Here is a 19,728-nt window from a genome sequence, read left to right as displayed (position 1 = left end):
AACACTGATAATAGCAGAATAACATTTAGTAAATCACTTCTATTTTCATTCCTTAGTTTCTTCACTTATAAAATGGATATGATAATAGTTGTACTGTCTACTTTTCAGAACTATTGTAAGTAGTTTGTAATATTGAAAGTGCTATATAAAGAACCGATGTTACAAGTTTTAACCACATAGAAATGAACTGAAGAATTGATAAAGTTGAGCAGTACAAGATAGTTCAAAGGCAAAATAATTGGGATAAATTAAAGATTCACATAAGAAAATTGGATAAATATTATTGAGTTGTTATGTAGAGAGTCCTCTTTATGGGGTAGTTGATCAGGGTTAGTGTTTTGGGCAGCTTTATAGACCCCTATCTTTTCTTGGTCCTTGGGAAATCTGCCCATGGAAGAATGATGTGGTTCTACCACCCAGTGATTAAAGAGCAAGGTTTTATATCTGAATGATCATTATCTTTTATCTTCTAAACTTCCTTTGCCACTGGGAGAACAAATCAGGGATGACAATCCTATCTCCTTACAGAGCCTCTCTTTATGCTATACATTTTGATATTACTTTCTCCTTTAACAGTCCTCAATATCAATTTTAACCAAGCTCTAGCTACTTTTAAAATGATTGAATTAAAAGAATTGAGGTTCGTTACTGCAATAGAATATAAAGGGATGTTCCTAAGTGAAGTTACCTAGATCCAGGGATATGCAGGAACCAGCTCATACTTGTTTAAAGGAGCTAATTATGAAATGATAATTCATACCTTCAAAATCAATAAATTCTACAAATTAAGGCTCAATATATTATTTTTGATTATCTAGTCAAGGAGATAGAAAAATATTAATAATGCAAATAAAACTTGAAGGTATGTTCTGTGTGTGAATTAATTTTTCAGAGAAATAATTGTTATTGTTAAAATTTACTGGCACACCACTGCCTAGATCCCTCTTTCAATTCTCATTTATTTCTACATATCAGATGGCAGATACAGTATTGTCCAGTGTTGCTGCAGCATTTCCAGACTTACCAGGTATATTTTATATTTTTAGATTGCTACCTGGAAAAGGTTCTTAATTTGAATTAGTTCATCATGATCTTGACAAGGGAGGCAGAGAATTTCATTTCCTCTATCAATGGTTAGTCAGGCTGTGTTGTCAATTGACAATATGCAATCAATGACAATATAACAAACAAAATCAATATTTATCCTAATGCTATTTAGCCTGTAAACCACTCAGGGTTATGACAGAAATAACCTGAAGGCATGGTCTAGTCTTTTATATTATTTATATGCCACCTACGATTTTCTTAGGCGCTAGCACTACAAAACACTCCTGAATTCAGTCTATGAAGGTCACAAAATATAATGTGGTCCCATTATGCTTGATGACACTTCTAGATTCTAGTAATACAATCTTGGCAACATAATTTTGAATGCGTGGTTGGGTCAGAAAATATCATGAGATTCTTAGTTTTTAAATTCTATGATTCTAAATCATATGGATCACTGGTGAAGAATTTAAGAGCCTGCATTAATGTTAGGGTGTCTACATATTGTTTGATCCAACATTTTCTTCTATGACTAAGAATTCCAATGTCTTGGGCTAAAAGCAAGAAATTCTTCATTTATTAGAAGGCTCAGAAAATCGGTATCTACAGCAAGGAAAGAATTATGAAGTTCTTATGAAATTCACAAAAAATTTCATAATAAAAACTCTGGTCTATTTTAAAAATCTATTCAAAATAAATATTCAATACAGTTCCATATTTATATAATGTAACTTCCTGAATGAGAAAGGGAAACTTGTTCATCTTCTCTGGAACTTCTAAAATGAAATTCATTTATTTAAAGATTTTTATTAAGTTTAACAGATGGTGGATCAAGTATTCAAATCCTCCTCATGCATTCACTTGTATTGCCATGACTTTACAATTACTTGTCTTACATATAAATGGATATAGATATTCACCCTGTGGTTTTACTGGTATAGGAACTCTTTGGGAAGGAAATTCTTTCTATGCAACTTATGGTCTTAGAGCATTATCTAGAGTCCTAAGAAGTTAAGTGACTTGGCTAGGGTCATAGCAAGAATGTATCTGAAGTGTGATTTAAACACAAGACTTCTTGACTCCGACATTCACTAAGCAATGTTGTCTCACATAAAATGATGGAATATATGAAATGGAAATTTTGTTTCAAAAATTTGTGGAAATAAGACTTCATTATCCTTATTACACACTACTCCAGGATAGATTGTAATGTATCTAAGACACAATCATATGATAAGTCACTTCCTCAAAGTAAGGTTGAAACTCAGATGATAGACATTTAAAACATTTCTGCAGCAATTGGAATGAAAATTGCTTAATTCTTATGTGTTTAAAAATAAGAAGAATTGATCAATTTTTTCTATTTCAATTCTTTCATTGGTTGACATATGTCCTGTATAGTGAGTGATCATAAATATTATATAAAGCATATAAATATGTAATTATATAGATATAGATATATAAATTATATAAAAAGTATAAATACAAAGTATTTATACTTTGAAGAATTAGATATTACTAAAGTGGTGAGATAATGTGGTGGGCCAGGAACTAAAGATACATTTGGTGGGGCAGCAGGACATATATACCTAGAATATAACTGTGTCAGCATGCCCCAAATTTTCAGTGCTCTGAAGAAAAGAAAAGCTCCATTAGTCCACATCTTAATTACATAAACCTTACAATTCTAAATATCATCTTTTAGAAATCTCCCAGATTGTCAAAATCCCTTTTCAACTACAGTTTCCAGAACTGAATGCTGTGTTCTAGGTATAGTCTGATCACTGCATATATGATGATACTGTTACCTCCCTTTTCCTTGATGTATATACTACTAGTATAAATAAACATAAAGTTATATTAGAGTTTGATTATTGTTGTTTCTTTACCATATTATATAACTAAAAGTGAACTCATCAGCAACTTCTAAAATTCAGCTTATAAATTAAGATCATCTTCTAATTTTATTTTCATAAAGCTGATTTACTTACCCCTTGAAGTAATTTTGGAGGCACTAAATCATTGTCTTTTTTTCGCTTTGCTTTTCTATATTTAAAAAAAACCTAAATCCCTATTTTTCTTCATTGCTCTATCATTTTTACTCTTAATCCTTTCTCTTGTCCATTGATAGAGATATGTAGATCTGTTTCTGTCTTTGTGGCATAAACATGAGTTGGATGCCTAAACAAATATTTATTATATTATTTGGAAAAATTCAAAAAATTATTTTTATATAATATAAATAATTGGCCTAGATTTCAGCATTGCTTCTGGTAATATTTGTCATGCTATTGTGTAAAAAATATTGAGAGATATATGCTACATAATAGTTTAGTCAGATTTAATACTTGCCAAATAGACCAAACAACAACAAAATAGTTGTTTAATGTCAAGAAGACAGGAGGAATTCAGTGAAGCACACTAAGAAGCTGAACAAGGCCCTATTATTTAACTTTTTTTTTTTTAACAATGAAAATGAAATAATGCTTATCAATGCAATGCAACAGAGTCAATGCAATGCTTATCAAATTTGTAGATGATGAAAAGCTCAGCAATATGGCTAGTATATACTGTTAAGAACTAGCAAGACTTAAAAGAATATTGAAAATGCAAAATTTTACAATGAGATTCAAAAAGAGCAATCTATGAAGGAGTCGGGGGGACAAAGATGTCTGGGAATTCACTATACTTTAATTTCAACATGAGTCAAATGAATGGTTTGGTATTTAGAAAAAAAAATAACATGATTTAGGCTACATTAACTAAACCAAGAAAATATCAAAAGATAAAGAAACAGTTTTGTTTTAATTTTCCAAGGTCATACCATATTTGAAGAATTGTGTTAAAGACTTTAGTAAAAGCATTAATGAGCTGAAGATCATAGAGAGGAGAGTAAGTAGGATGATGAAGGGCTTTGAGGTCATATACAATGAGGTTCAGACCTTTAAATAAAATAGGGCTGCCACAAAAAGGAGCAAAATGTTAATTTGCTTAGTCACAGTGAGCAGAATTTGGAGCAGTAGATAGAAGTTGAAAAAGGGCAGATTTTGCAGTGATATAAGTAAAAATTTTCTAATTATTAACTTGAAATTGAAATTGGATTGATAATGTATTCCTCCTCATTGGAAACTTTTCAAAGGCTATATGATCATTGATTTGTAAGTTGTCATGAGGATTCACTTTCAGATATGGCTTGAAATATTTAACTTCTGATGTCTCTTACAATTCTGAGTTTTTGTGAATTTATTTACAATAATTCAATATTCATTGCTATTTTATAAAAGATCATTAATATTTTTGAATCACTTTTATGAATGTATGGAAGATGCCTTATTTGTAAAGAGCTTTTAAAGTGGGTGATTATTTGATTCTGGAATTTATTAAAAGTCTCATAAGTTTTTAGATATTTATAAATGCCTACTCAAAGCAGAGACTAAACTCATTCATTGAATAATATATCTTTCTTTCCTTTTCTTTTTTTTCCTGAGGCAATTGGGGTTAAGTGACTTGCCCACTGTCACACAGCTAGGAAGTGTTAAGTGTCTGAGACCAAATTTGAATCAGGTTCTCCTGACTTCAGGGATGGTGCTCTATCCATTGCACCTCTTAGCTGCCCCCTATATCTTTCTTTTTTAAATCAGTTTTATAAAGAGACTGAAATTAGAAATGATTAGGTTAAGTCTGACCTAATATAGAACCCAGCCCTAATTTGGAAATCATCCTTCTATTGCATTGGTAAAGGGGCATTGTTTCCTCATCTGAGAGTTATCCATACCAAATTAATGATAGGGCTATCCATGCCATATCATTCATAGTGAGATATGACTACTGAAATATCTAAAACAATATTTATTAACTATAAGGATACTAGCTTATCAATACAAAAATTATAGCTATTGATTGTATTCACTCCAAGCATTCCCCCATCTTATAGTCACAGATATTTATATCTGGAGACAAAATCAGAAGTGATATATCTTACAATAGCACATTCCAGATATGGGAGTAGGTCCTTTCTAGTCACTGGCTTGGCAGTGAGTGATGAGAAGTATATTAAGGTTAATGAAAGGAATCCAGTAAGAAATTCTCTAATAAGATTATTCATTATTCATTGTAGTTGTATAGATTCTTAGGAGTGTAATGGTCCTTTACACAGGTCCTTTGAAATAACAATTCATAGATTCAGAAATGTAAAGGGCCATTACAAATTATCTAATTCAACATTCATTTTAAAGATGTCTAAGTGAGGTTCAAAGAAATGAAATGATTGGTCTGAGGTCACGAAGACAGTAAGTAGCAAAGCTGGGATTTGAACCAAGTTCCATTTACCTCAAATGCAGTATTCTTTCCACTACAGCATACATCAGTGCTTTGTAATAGAGCACTATTTCTCATCAGGAAGACCTCAGCTTAAATTCCACTTCTATTACTTAATAGTTCAGTAAATGTGGTCAAGTCACATATTCTGAGCCTCAAGACCACCTATCATTTAATAGACTTCTTAAAGATTATTTCATATAAGCATAAAATTTTACTTTCTGAGATAATTTTTGAAACTTTTAGAACATAACTCATTGCCTATATTCATCCAGAGCATTAACTGGTAAGGTCATACTGTTTTTTGAAGAAAGAAAGAGCTCAGAAAAGAAAGCATAGCCAAAGCAGTTTCTCAAACCCTTTACATTACAGTTTTCATTATTTTTTGGCCATAATTTTCTTTGCACTGAATCTTCTTTTTAATATTTAATTTCTGTGATTACTCCATCTTTATTATTCTTTTTCTCTGCCTCTAGCTAACAAGCAAAATTACAAAATGAACAAAACCACCATCAACAGGAAAATTACCTTATGAAAGACATTTTACTTTATATGTGGTTTTGATATGGCCCCTTAGGGAATTTCATAGCTTGGATCAGTGCTATGCCTGTAAGGCCTTGATTATTGTTGTTTTTAAAGGCTGTCACCCAACTCAATTAATCTAATTGTCAAATAAACAAATTATGTAACAGATATCTTGATGAGATTCCAACCTTATAAATAGCATTTAATAATTTCCTTTAAGTTCATTTATTTAAATTTCTAGTGTGTTGCATGTACATAAATTAAACAGATTGAATTTTTAAGTGCAAATCCCTCTATAGTCAGTTTTGAGTACCCTCTGCTCCAGCTATCACATTATATCAAACAGTAAGGATAACAGCAGAAAAAATTCTGATCTGCCTCAAAAGAAGCCAATTAACAAAGCCAATTTAGTGTTAATTGCAACAGCAGTCCTCATCTTAGACTAATCAACACCTTGGGAAAGTAATATAAAGCAGAAAGAAAGGCAGATATTGATTTTTATTTACAGGCAAAGTGTATTGACATATTTCAGCCTTTAAGCATTACTGAAGAGGAACATATCTCTTCTGCTTTAAAAAAAAAAATCTATTTTTAGTTTCCAACATTTACTTTCATAAGATTTTAATTTCTATTTCCTTTCTCCCTCCCATTCTTTTCCTCTTCCCAAAATGGCAAGCAATCTAATAAATGTTATAAATGTACATTCATCTTAAACATATTTTTATATTAGTTATGTTATGAAGGAAGAATAAGAATGAAAAAGAAAAACTACAAGAAAGAAAAAAAAATGAAAAAGGTATGTTTTAGTTTTACTCAAACTTTATGTTCCTTTTTTTTTTTTGGATGTGGATTGCATTTTCCATCATCAGTCTTCTGGGATTGTCTAAGATAATTATATTGCTGATAAGAGATAAGTCTTTCAAATTTGTTCAATTCACAATGCTGTTGTTACTGTGAGAAATGTTCTCCTGGTTCTTTTCAATTCATTCAGTATCAGTTCATGTAAGCCTTTTCAAGTTTTTCTGAAATCTGCCGACTCATTATTTCTTAAGGAACAATAGTATCCCATTACATTCATATACTAATATTTGTTCAACCATTCACCAGATGAGGGACATCACTTTAATTTCTAATTCTTTGCCACCACAAAGAGAACTGCCATAAATATTTTTGAACATGTGGGTCCTTTTTCTATACTTTGTTATGATCTCTGTGTTATATAGATCTAGTAGTGTATTGTTGGATCAAAGGGTATGCACAGTTTTATTTCCCTTCAGGCATAGGAACATATCTCTTCTGACAAATACTTTGAACAAGACTATGAATGGGGTATTTTTGTTGTTCTTTCTGATATTGTAGTGGAATTTGTGGATCAAAAAGTATGCACAGTTTTATGGCCCTTAAGGCATGAAAACATATCTCTTCTGATAAATACATTGAAGAAGATTATGAATGGAATATTTTTGTTGTTGTGTATGTATTTATATGTATGTATATTTTGTGATAATTTTTAACTACTTCTGTTACAATGCTACTAGCAAACTTAAGCAGGTACATCTATTCTATAGATGTCTATCTATAGATGATCTATAGGTCTATTGTATAGATGTCTATCTAGAGATGACCTATAGATGTACATCTATACAACACAAAAATCCATTGAATTTAATTAAATTTAAAATCAGTTATCCTCTCATTTTAGGCAAATGAAGCATAAGAACTAAATTTACTTTTTTTTTTTTAATTTTTTCTTATTGACTCAATGGACAAAATGTTTTAGCACTATAACATAAGTATTCAAAATATAAAGTTTTCTAGTGTCACATATTTAACATCTTTATCTTCACAAACATATTTTTTTAAAAATATATTTCTTTGTTACTTGATAGAATATCAACTTCTACAAAAAGAAGACCGCTTTATTTATTATGTTTGTTTGTTTTTCTAACACCTTGGATAAAACTTGATTTATTTTTGTAACAGAATTTTTTTTTCCATGGCTTAACAATCAGGTAAAAAATAAACTATTTCTACAATGCTTGGGATTCTTAACTTTTATCTAAGTCTATTAAGACAGGAAGATAGTTGTTAGAGGATTATTTGTTTTATGAAATTTGCTTTTGTGTGTTTTTTAATTTTCATTAAAACTTCAATAAACTGAATAACTCATTTGGAGCAATTGGAGGATGTAGCTGAAGAAAAAAGTTGTAATAGAGTTGTAATTAATATTATTAATGTAAGTAAAATAATGTAAGAAAATAATGTAAATAATGTAAGAAAAATATTAGGTTAATATAAACATTGCAGGTTCCATTAAAGACAATAATGATAGCACTTTAAGATTTATACCATGTTTTACATATTGTATAGGTTATCAATAGCCTGATGAGATAAAAGAAATACAATATTTCATTACAATTTCCTTCCTGAAAATACAAAGAAAGGAGAGACAAATTATTCCATCAGCTTTCTTCCTTCAGTCTCCAGCCTGAACCCTCTAAGGCCTTTTTCAGATATCCAGTTAGACACAAAACTTTATTTACATTTAAGGTTTTAGGAATGTCGATAACTTAATCTGAACACATCTCAAATGCTTTTTCTGCATCTATTGAGATGATCATATGGTTTTTGTTAATTTGATTATTAATATGGTCAATTATACTGATAGTTTTCCTAATATTGAACGAGCCCTGCATTCCTGGTATAAATCATACTTGATCGTGGTGTATTATCCTGGGGATGATTTTCTATAGTCTTTTTGCCAATATCTTATTTAAGATTTTAGCATCAATATTCATTAGGGAGATTGGTCTATAATTTTCTTTCTCTGTTTTCAACCTACCTGGTTTAGGTATCAGTACCATGTCTGTGTCATATAAGGAATTTGGTAGGACTCCTTCATTCCCTATTTTTTTAAATAGTTTATATAGCATTGGGGCTAATTGTTCTTTGAATGTTTGGTAGAATTCACATGTAAATCCATCTGGTCCCGGGGATTTTTTTTTAGGGAGTTGATTAATAGTTTGTTCTATTTCTTTTTCTGAAATGGGCCTATTTAAGCAATTTACTTCCTCCTCTGATAATCTGGGAAGCCTATATTTTTGGAGGTAGTCATCCATTTCACTATCAAATTTATTGGCATAAAGTTTATTTCTTATTATTTCTTGAATTTCCTCTTCATTGGTGGAAAATTCTCCCTTTTCACTTTTAAAACTACTAATTTGATTTCCTTCTCTCCTTTTTCTGATCAGATTTACAAAAGGTTTATCAATTTTATTGTTTTTTCATGAAACCAACTCTTAGTTTTATTTATTAGTTCAATAGTTTTTTTTTTTTACTTTCTATATTATTAATTTCTCCTTTTAATTTTATAATTTCAAGTTTAGTAATTGATAGGGGGTTTTTAATTTGGTCTTTTTCTAGGTTTTTAAGTTGCAGGCCCAATTCATTGATCTTCTCTTTCTCTATTTTATTCAAGTAAGTCTCTAAGGATATAAAATTTTCCCTCATGCTTTGGCTGCATCCCATAAATTTTGGTATGATGTCTCACCGTTGGCATTATCTTGAGTGAAATTCTTAACTGTGTCTATAATTTGCTGTTTCACCCAATCATTCTTTAAGATAAGATTATTTAGTTTTGAATTTCTTTTTGGTTTATTTATACCTAACTTTTTGTTGAATGTACTTTTTATTGCATTGTGATCTGAAAAGAAAGCATTTACTATTTCTGCCTTCTTGCATTTAATTCTGAGGTCTTTATGTCCTAATATATGGTCAATCTTTGTGTAGGTTCCATGAACTGCTGAGAAGAAAGTATAAACCTTTCTGTCACCATTCAGTTTTCTCCAGAGATCTAGCATACCTAATTTTTCTAATATTCTATTTACTTCTTTAATTCCTTTCTTATTTGTTTTGTGATTTGATTTATCTAAATCTGAGAGAGCAAGATTGCGATCTCCCACTATTATAGTTTTGCTGTCTCTTTCTTCTCGCAACTCTTTTAACTTCTCCTTTAGGAAGTTAGATGCTATACCACTTGGTGCATAAATGTTTAATACTGATATTGCTTCATTGTCTATAGTACCCTTTAGCAAGATATAGTTTCCTTCCTTATCTCTTTTAATTAGATCAATCTTTGCTTTTGCTTGATCTGAGATAAGTATGGCTACCCCTGCTTTTTTGACTTCACCTGAAGCATAATAGATTTTGCTTCAGCCTTTTATCTTTACTCTGTATGTATCTCCCTGTTTTAAATGTGTTTCTTGTAAACAACATATTGTAGGGTTCTGACTTTTGATCCAGTCTACTATCTGTCTCCTCTTTATGGGAGAGTTCATCCCATTCACATTTATGGTTAAAATTACTAATTCTGTATTTCCTGCCATGCTAAAATCCCCAGATTATACTTTTCTTTTTCTTGCCCTCCTTCCCTAGTATTAAACTTACTGGTCCCACTTGTGTCACACAGCTCTCCCCCTTTAGTATCCCTCCCTCTTCCCTTTGAATCCCTTCCCCTTTCTTTTACCCTTCTGTAATGGGCTGAGGCTTGAGTTGATGCACTGAGGTCCCAAGCACATGAGGCTAAATAGTAATTGGACCATAATCTATTAATATATAAGCTTGAAGAAAGAATGGCCCCCGCCCACTCTTTGTGCAAGTCCTGATGTGTTGTATAGGAAATCATGATTTTGGTGGGTGGAGGCAGGGGAGTGGAAAAGGAAGGGGAAGGAGGGACTACTTGCATTGCAATTGTGATGGACCGCCCTTCAGCTCAGGTCTCTCTCTGCTAGCTGGCTTCCTGTCGCAGCAGCCCATATTGCTATAGCAATCCTTCTTGCTCACATTGCTATTGCCATCTTTTTTCACCTCTTCACTTCAATAAAGATTGAAGATTTTTCCCTTAACCTGAATTCCTGACTCCGGCTGATTTTAAATACGCGGTCATTACACCCTTCCCTTATTACTCTTTTTTCCTTTTCCCTTTTCCTCTCCCACTTTTTTAATGAAGTGAGAGAAGAATCTCTGTAAAACAAATATGTCAATTGTTTCCTCTTTGAGCCAACTCTGATGAGAGTAGGATTCATACAATGTTTCTCCCCCTCTCTAAGTTCCCTCAGATATGATAGGTTTCCTTTGCCTCATCATTGCATGTAGTTTCCCTCTTTTTATCTCCCCCTTTCCCTTTGTCTGACATTATCCCCTTTCCATTTCTAATTCCCTTTTTTATGTTATATCAGTAAAATCAAATTATACATATGGTTTTTATGTATATCCACAACAGAAATATAGTTATCAAGAGTTCCTTTTATCTTTTTCTACTTCTCTTGAGTCCTGTTGTTGGAGATCAAATTTTTTGTTTAAGTCTGTTTTTTTCCTTAGAAACAAATGGAATTCCTCTATTTCATTAAATGTCCATCTTCTTCCATGAAAAAAAAAATACTCAGCTCAGCTGGGTAGTTTATTCTTGGCTGCATTCCAAGCTCTTTTGCCTTTCAGAATATCTGATTCCAGGCCCTTCGATCCTTTAATGTTGAGGCAGCCAGATCTTGTGTGACCCTTAATGTGGCACCTCAGTATTTGAACTGATTTTTTCTGGCTGCTTGTAAAATTTTTTCTTTAATCTGAAAATTCTGAAGTTTGGCCACAATATTCCTCGGAGTCTTTATTTTATGGTCTTTTTCAGAAAGTTTTCGATGAATTCCTTCAACACCTATTTTACCTTCTAGTTCTATTATTTCTGGGCAGTTCTCTTTGATGATTTCCTGTAAAATAGTATCTAGGCTCTTTTTTTCATCATAAGTTTTGAGTAGTCCAATGATCCTCAGGTTATCTCTCCTAGATCTATTTTCTAGGACTGTTGTTTTTCCAAGTAAATATTTGACATTCTTTCCCAATCTTCTATTTATTTATTTATTTATTTATTTATTTTTTTATTTTTTGGTTTTGCTTGACTGATTCTTGATGTCTGAATGAATCAGTCATTTCTCTTTGTTCAGTTCTGATTTTTAGTGAGTTATTTTCTTCATTAGCTTTTTTTACTTCTTTTTGTATATGTCCAATTGAGTTGATTTGCTCTATGAAACTTTTTTCCATTTCACTATTTTTTTTTAAGTGAGTTATTTTCTTTTTCCAATTCACAAATTCTGTTTCCCTGTACTTCTTGGGAGGTTTTTATTTTTTCCAATTCACATTTCAGTTCTTTTTCCACTTTAACAAATTTTTCTTTTAGTGAGTTATATGCCTTTTCTGTACTCTCTTGCATAGCTTCTCTTTCCTTTCCCCATTTCTCTTCTACTTCTCTTTTAAGGTTTTTAATAGTTTCCTCTAGGAGAGCCTTTTGTATTGGGGACCAATAATTGTCTGGAGACTGTCTGCTATTAGTTTCTTCAGGGTTGAAAAGCTGTTCTCTTTCTGTATAGAAACTATCAATTGTTCTTTTCATTTTTTTACTCATTTTGTTAAAGCCTTTAGGGTCTGCCTTCAGGGCCAGGAGGTTACCAGCTTCCTCTGCAGAGCAGTGAAAGATGTATGGACCGGTAGCTGTCCTGTCAGCTGGGTACAAAAAGCAGCGAGATACTAGAGTGCTCTGGGAAAGAATTCCCCACCAGGAAGTAATTCGGGCTTGCAGGGCAGAGCTGGGAAAGTGCCCTGCAAAGAACCCCAGCTGTGTAAGATAATGACCACCCTGGGGCTAGACGCTGAGCAGTAAGAGATTCATTACCCCAAGCCAAATCCCACCCTGGGGCTGTGGGTGTTAGCAGTTGAGCAGTGAATGGATTTGCAGGGACCAGAAGTGTCTGCCTAAGAAGCACAGTCTGCTGGGGAAGTTCTATTGCCCCAAGCAAAGCCTCCCACTGTGCTGATTAGAGGCTGCTCAGGCTGTGCCCCCTTGCAGATTTGAAACTGCCCTCACAAAAGCCCCAAACTGCAGGATGTGGCTGCAGGGCTATGTTACAGTCTGCCTGAGTCACTTCCGGGTTTGAGTGGTTACAGCCAGACCTTGTTAGGTTCTGGCATTTTTTAGAGTACCCTCTGTTTCAGGCTTTAATTTCTCTGCCATTTTACTGCTTTGTAGTCAAGGCAGAGCAGTTAGCCTATAACAGAGTCATCTCTATAACTTCTCTAGCCACAGAGATCACCCCCACCCCTGGTCTGCTCAGGACACTAGTCTCTCGCTACCTGTGCTAGTCTGTTCCTGGCCCCTCAGGACAAACCTTTCCTGGAGATCACCCAGATTGACTTCGGCTGGTAAATTGGAGTGCTTCTAATCTTCATGAATTTAAGCAGTGAAGAGCTATTTTTGAGGCTGAATTATATAGTTGGTTATGAGGGGAATGAGAGGAGCTTAGAGAGTAGTGTGTGCCTTCTCTGCCATCTTGGCACTGGCCCTGGAAGTGTACCTGAACACATCTCTCTAAACTTGACCATTCCATGTACTAGGTTATTTAGAATGTTTATTCCATAGGTAACAAATTGACATTCATTTTAAACTTTTGCCCTCCCTGTTCATTTATTTTCCTCCATGGAACATGATCACCTCCTGCACTGTTTCCTTCGCCATATTTATTAGCACTGATTTCACTTTCATTGCTCCCCACTGCTATTTCGAGATTCTATTGCTATCACCATCATCCAATAATTTTTTTCTAATTATCTTCTTTTAATGTATCTAAAATTACATGTAGAATATTTTTAATTACTTTTTTTTTGTATTGCAAAGAATAGGTATGTCATTTACATTTTTTTCCCCTTACAATATCACTGTTATTGTATACAATGCTCCCCTGGTTCTAATCATTTCATATCATATAAAGTTTTTTTGAGAACATTTTACTCATCATTTTTAAAGCACATGTCTTGGGTTGAAGCATATTCAGAGTTTTACAGTGTTTGGGACATAGTTACAAATTCCCCTACTGACTGGTTGAATTAGTTCACGAAAAGAGTCTCAGTTTTCTCATATACTCTCCAACATTTGCAAATTTTCTATTTTTTGTGGGGCAGAGCCAAGACGGAAGAGAGGACACATGCATCTATGTAAGCTCTTCCTTAACCTCAGACTACTTCTTTTATAAAACAGCCTCGGAATTAGTGCTTGACTGTCAAAACCCACAAATATGGAGAGGACAACACATTACCAACAGAAGATATTCTCAAATTTTCCAGAAAAGGTCTGTTTTTGCTCGTGGGTGGGGACAATTACTCCAGGCACAGCGTCAGGTAAGTTGGCAGTGAGAGCACAGAGAACAGCTCACACTGAGCAGACCAGAGGAGGCCAGGGTGTGGTCCCAGCTGGGGCAAAATTTGCGGGGAGAACTTTATCACAGTGTCAGCTATTCAGCCCTGAAAGCAAGCCAGTAGATCAGCAAAGAAGCTATAAACACAGGAAGTAAAGACTATAATCCCAAAACACTAGAATATCTCGAGACCTGGCCACATCAATCCAGCACCAGGGGGGACTCAGCATAATCTCAGCTCACAACATTGATGCCAGCACAGAAGCTGATCCCAGCACAGCCATTGCTGTCCCACTACTACTTCACTGCTACTATCTGTTGTCTGTAGAGGAAGCTTGGTAACACCACACTGCTCTAAAAGCAGACTGCACTTTTTTTTTTATTTTGTTTTGGGGTTTTTTGTGTGTGTGTGTTTTGCTTTGTTTTGTTTTTTATCAAAATGAGTAAAAAGACATAGTGGACTCTTAACTATAGATAGCAGACTTCAAACTCTGAGGAGACTGAAAACAGATTGTTTCTAGATGAAACCCCAAGGGGGAATATGATATGGTTCCCACCACACAAGCTCTCATAGAAAAAATAAAAAGGCTCTTAAAAGAGAGCTAGAAGACAAATGAGGACAGGAAAGGGAAGCTTTGCAAGAGGCTCTGAATAAGTCATCCTACTTTTTAAAAGACAGAGTGGATAAATAAATCAACTCCCTGAAAAACAGAATTAGTGAACTGGAAAAAGAAAATAGCTCTCTAAAAAATAAAATTGGGGAAATGGAAAAAAAAATTCCATAGAACAAAACAATTCATTTAAAAACTCAATTGGACAATTACAAAAAGAAATAAAAAAGTAAATGAAGAAAATAATTCATTAAAATCAGAATTGAACAGATAGAAATGAATAACTTGAGGAGACACCAATAATCAATCGAGTAAAACCAAAAAATTGAAAAAAAAATAGAAAAAAAGGTTAAATGCTTACTTGGGGAAACAACAGATGTGGAAAATAGATCTAGGAAAGATAATCTGAGTATTATTGGACTTCCTGAAAATTATGATGAAAAAAAAGAGCCTTAGATACTATTTTTCAGGAAATCATCAAAGAGAATTGCCCAGGTATTGTAGAAAAAGAAGGTAAAATAGACCTTGAAAAAAATTAATCAAGCATCTACTGAAAGAGACCCTAAAATCATAACTCCAAGAAATATTGTGGCTAAATTCCAGAATTATCAGACCAAGGCAAAAATACTACAAACAGCTAGAAACAGCTACCAAAAAAAAAAAAAAAAAATTCAAATACAGAGCCACAATAAGGATTATTCAGGATCTAGCAGCATCCACATTAAAAGATCGAAGGGCTTGGAATCTGATATTCTGAAAAGCTAAGGAACTTGGTATGCAGCCAAGAATAACTTACCCAGACAAAATGAGCATCTTTTTTCCAGGGGAAAAGATAGACATTCAATGAAATAGGTGAATTCCATCTATTTCAGACAAAAAAAATGGAATTAAACAAAAAGTTTGACCTCCAAATATAGGACTCAAGAGAAACATAAAAAGGTTAAAAAAAATGTTGGGAACTATATTTCTGTTATGAGTATACATAAATAATACATGCATAATTTGGTTTTACTATTATAATATATATTTTTAAAAAGCTAGAGGTGGAAAGGAAATTGGAACAGAAAAAGAGAAAAATAGAGGTACTACATCTCATGAAGAGGCAAAGGAAACCTACTAAATATGAGGGAAGGAAGAGAGGAGGATGAACATAGTGTATATCTTACTCTCATCAAAATTAGCTCAAAGAAAAAAAATTTAGACATATTCGATTTACAGAGAAACTTCAGTCCCACTTCACTGAAAAGTGGGAGGGACAAAGTGAAAAGAAAAGGAGTTAGCTAAATAGAAGGGAATACAGAAATTGTAAGAAAAAGGGGGGATCTAAGGCGGGGGGAGGATTCCTAAAGAGGGAGGGCTGGATGAGGCAAGTGGTACCCATAAGTTTAATACTGGGGAGGGGAGTAAGAGGAAAAGAAAAGAGAAAAGCATAATCTGGGGTTAACAAGATGGCAGGAAATAACAAAATTAGTAATTTTAACCATAAACATGAATGGGGAAAACTCCCCCATAAAATGGAGGCAGATAGCAGACTGGATTAAAAGTCAGGATCTTACAATATGTTGTTTACAGGAAATACACTTGAAGAAGAGCAATATATACAGAGTAAAAGTCAAAGGCTGGAGCAGAATCTACTATGCTTTAGGTGAAGTCAAAAAAGCAGGTGTAGCAATTCTGATCTCAGATCAAGCAAAAGCAAAAATTGATCTAATTAAAAGAGATAAGGAAGGTAACTATATCTTGCTAAAGGGTAGTATAGATAATGAAACAATATCAATACAAAACATATATGCACCAAGTAGTATAGCATCTAAATTCTTAAAGGAGAAGTTAAGAGAGGAGCAAGAAGAAATAATCAGCAAAACTATAATAGTGAAAGATCTGAACCATGCACGCACAGAACTAGATAAATCAAATCACAAAATAAATAAGAAAGAAGTTAAGGAGGTCAATAGAACACTAGAAAAGTTAGGTATGATAGATCTTTGGAGAAAACTGAATAGAGACAGAAAGGAGTACACTTTCTTCTCGGCAGTTCATGGAACCTATATTAAAAACTGCCCATATATTAAGACATAAAGACTTCAAATTCAAATGCATAAAGGCAGAAATAGTAAATACATCCTTCACAGATTACCATGCAATAAAAATTACATTCAATAAAAAGCCAAGGGAAAATAGACCAAAAAATAATTGGAAACTAAATAATCTCATCCTAAAGGATTAATGGGTGAAACAGCAAATCATAGACACAATTAATAATTTCATCCAAAAAAATGACAATAATGAGATGACATACCAAAATGTGTGGGATGCAGCCAAAGCAGTAACAAGAGGAAATTTTTTAGGTCTAGAGGCCTATTTGCATAAAATAAAGAAAGAGAAAATCAATGATTTAAGCTTGCAATTAAAATAGCTAGAAAAAGAATAAATTAAAAACCACCAGTCAAACACTAAACTTGAAATTCTAAAAATAAAAAAGAGAGATTAATAAAATTGAAAGTAAAAAAAAATCTATTGAATTAATAAACAAAACTAAGAATTGGTTCTATAAAAAACAACAAAATAGATAAACCTTTGGTAAATCTGGTTAGAAAAAGGAAAGAGGAAAATCAAATTGTTAGTCTTAAAAATGAAAAGGGAGAACATGCCGCTAATGAAGAGGAAATTAGAGCAATAATTAGGAGTTACTTTGCCCAACTTTATGCCAATAAATTCGACAACTTAAATGAAATGGAAGAAACTTTCAAAAATATAGTTTGCCCAGATTATATTTTATAGAAAACCATCCCCAGTATCATACACTATGATCATGTAGGATTTATACCAGGAATGCAGGGCTGGTTCAATATTACAAAAACTATTAGCATAATTGATTATATCAATAAACAAATTAACAAAAAACATGATTATCTCAATAAATGCAGAAAAAAGCATTTAATAAAATCCAGCATCCATTTCTTTTAAAAACAATAGTGAATATAGGAATAAATAGGCTTTTTCTTAAAATAGTCTACAGCACCTTTTTAAAACCATCAACTAGCATCATATGTAATGGGGATAGACTGGAACCATTCCCAATAAGATCAGGGGTAAAACAAAGTTGCCCACTATCACCATTACTATTTAATATTGTATTAGAAATTCTAGCTTTGGCAATAACAAATGAAAAAGAGATTAAAGGAACTATAGTAAGTAATGAGAAAGCCAAATCATCCTTCTTTGCAGATGATATGATGGTATACTTAGAGAATTCCAGAGATTCTACTAAAAAGCTATTAGAAATAATCCACAACTTTAACAAGTTGCAAGATAAAAAATAAATCCACATAAATCCTCAGCATTTTTATACATCACCAACAACATCCAACAGCAAAAGATAAATGAGAAATTCCATTTAAAATAACTGTCAATAGTATAAAATATTTGGGAATCTATCTGCCAAGGGAAAGTCAGAAATTATATGAGCAGAACTACAAAACACTTTCCACACAAATAAAGTCAGATCTAAACAATTGGAAAAAAGTTAAGTGCTCTTGGATAAGACAAGCAAATATAATAAAGACAATATTATCTAAACAAATCCATTTATTTAGTGTTATTACAACCAGACTTCCAAGAAAGTATTTTAATGACTTAGAAAAAAATAACAACAAAATTCATCTGGAAGACCAAAAGGTTCAGAATTTCAAAGGAACTAATGAAAAAAATAAAATAAAATGAAGGTGACCTAGCTGTACCTGATCTAAAATTATATTATAAAGCAATGGTCACCAAAACCATTTGGTATTGGCTAAAAAACAGACTTGTTGATCAGTGGAATAGGTTTGGTTCACAAGTCACTAACTATAGCAATCTAGTGTTTGACAAATCCAAACACCCCAACTTTTGCGATAAGAATTCACTGTTTGACAAAACCTTCTGGGGAAAATGGAAATCAGTATGGCAGAAACTAGGCCCGTACACCAAAATAAGATCAAAATGGGTTCATGATTTAGGCATAAAGAATGAGATTATAAATAAATTAGAAGAACATAGGATAGTTTACCTCTCAGACTTATGAGGAGAAAGGAATTAGTGACCAAAGAAGAACTGTAGATCATTGATCACAAAATAGAAAATTTTGATTATGTCAAGTTAGAAACCTTTTGTATAAACAAAACTAATGCAGACAAGATTAGAACAAAAGCAATAAACTGGGAAAACAGTTTTATGGTTAAAGGTTCTGATAAAGGCCTCATTTCCAAAATATATAGAGAATTGACCTTAATTTATAACAAATCAAGCCATTCTCCAATTGATAAATGGTCAAAGGATATGAATAGATAATTTTTCAGATGATGAAATTGAAACTATTTCTACTCATATGAAAGGGTGTTCCAAATCACTATTGAACAGAGAAATGCAAATTCAAACAACTCTGAGATACCACCACATACCTATCAGATTGGCTAAGATGACAGGAAAAGATAATGATGAATGTTGGAAGGAATGCAGGAAAATGGGACACTGATGCATTATTGGTGCAGTTATGAATGAATCCAACCATTCTGAAGAGCAATATGGAACTATGCTCAAAGAGCATAGGTTTGGTTCACAAGTCACTAACCATAGCAATCTAGTGTTTGACAAATCCAAACACCCCAACTTTGACGCAGCAGTGTTACTACTAGGCTTACATCCCAAAGAAATATTAAAGAAGGGAAAGGGACCTGTATGTGCCAAAATATTTGTGGTAGCCCTTTTCATAGTGGCTAGAAACTGGAAATCGAATGGATGCCCATCAATTGGAGAATGACTGGGTAAATTGTGGTATATGAATGTTATGGAATATTATTGTTCTGTAAAAAATGACCAGCAGGATGAATACAGAGAAGCTTGGAGAGAATTATATAAATTGATGCTAAGTGAAATGAGCAGGACCAGGAAATCATTATACACTTCAACAACAATACTACATGAGCATCAGTTCTGATGGCAATGAGAGGACC

The sequence above is a fragment of the Antechinus flavipes genome, chromosome 3, assembly GCF_016432865.1.
Source record: "Antechinus flavipes isolate AdamAnt ecotype Samford, QLD, Australia chromosome 3, AdamAnt_v2, whole genome shotgun sequence".
NCBI lineage: Eukaryota > Metazoa > Chordata > Mammalia > Dasyuromorphia > Dasyuridae > Antechinus > Antechinus flavipes.
This window is presented reverse-complemented; position numbering follows the sequence as displayed.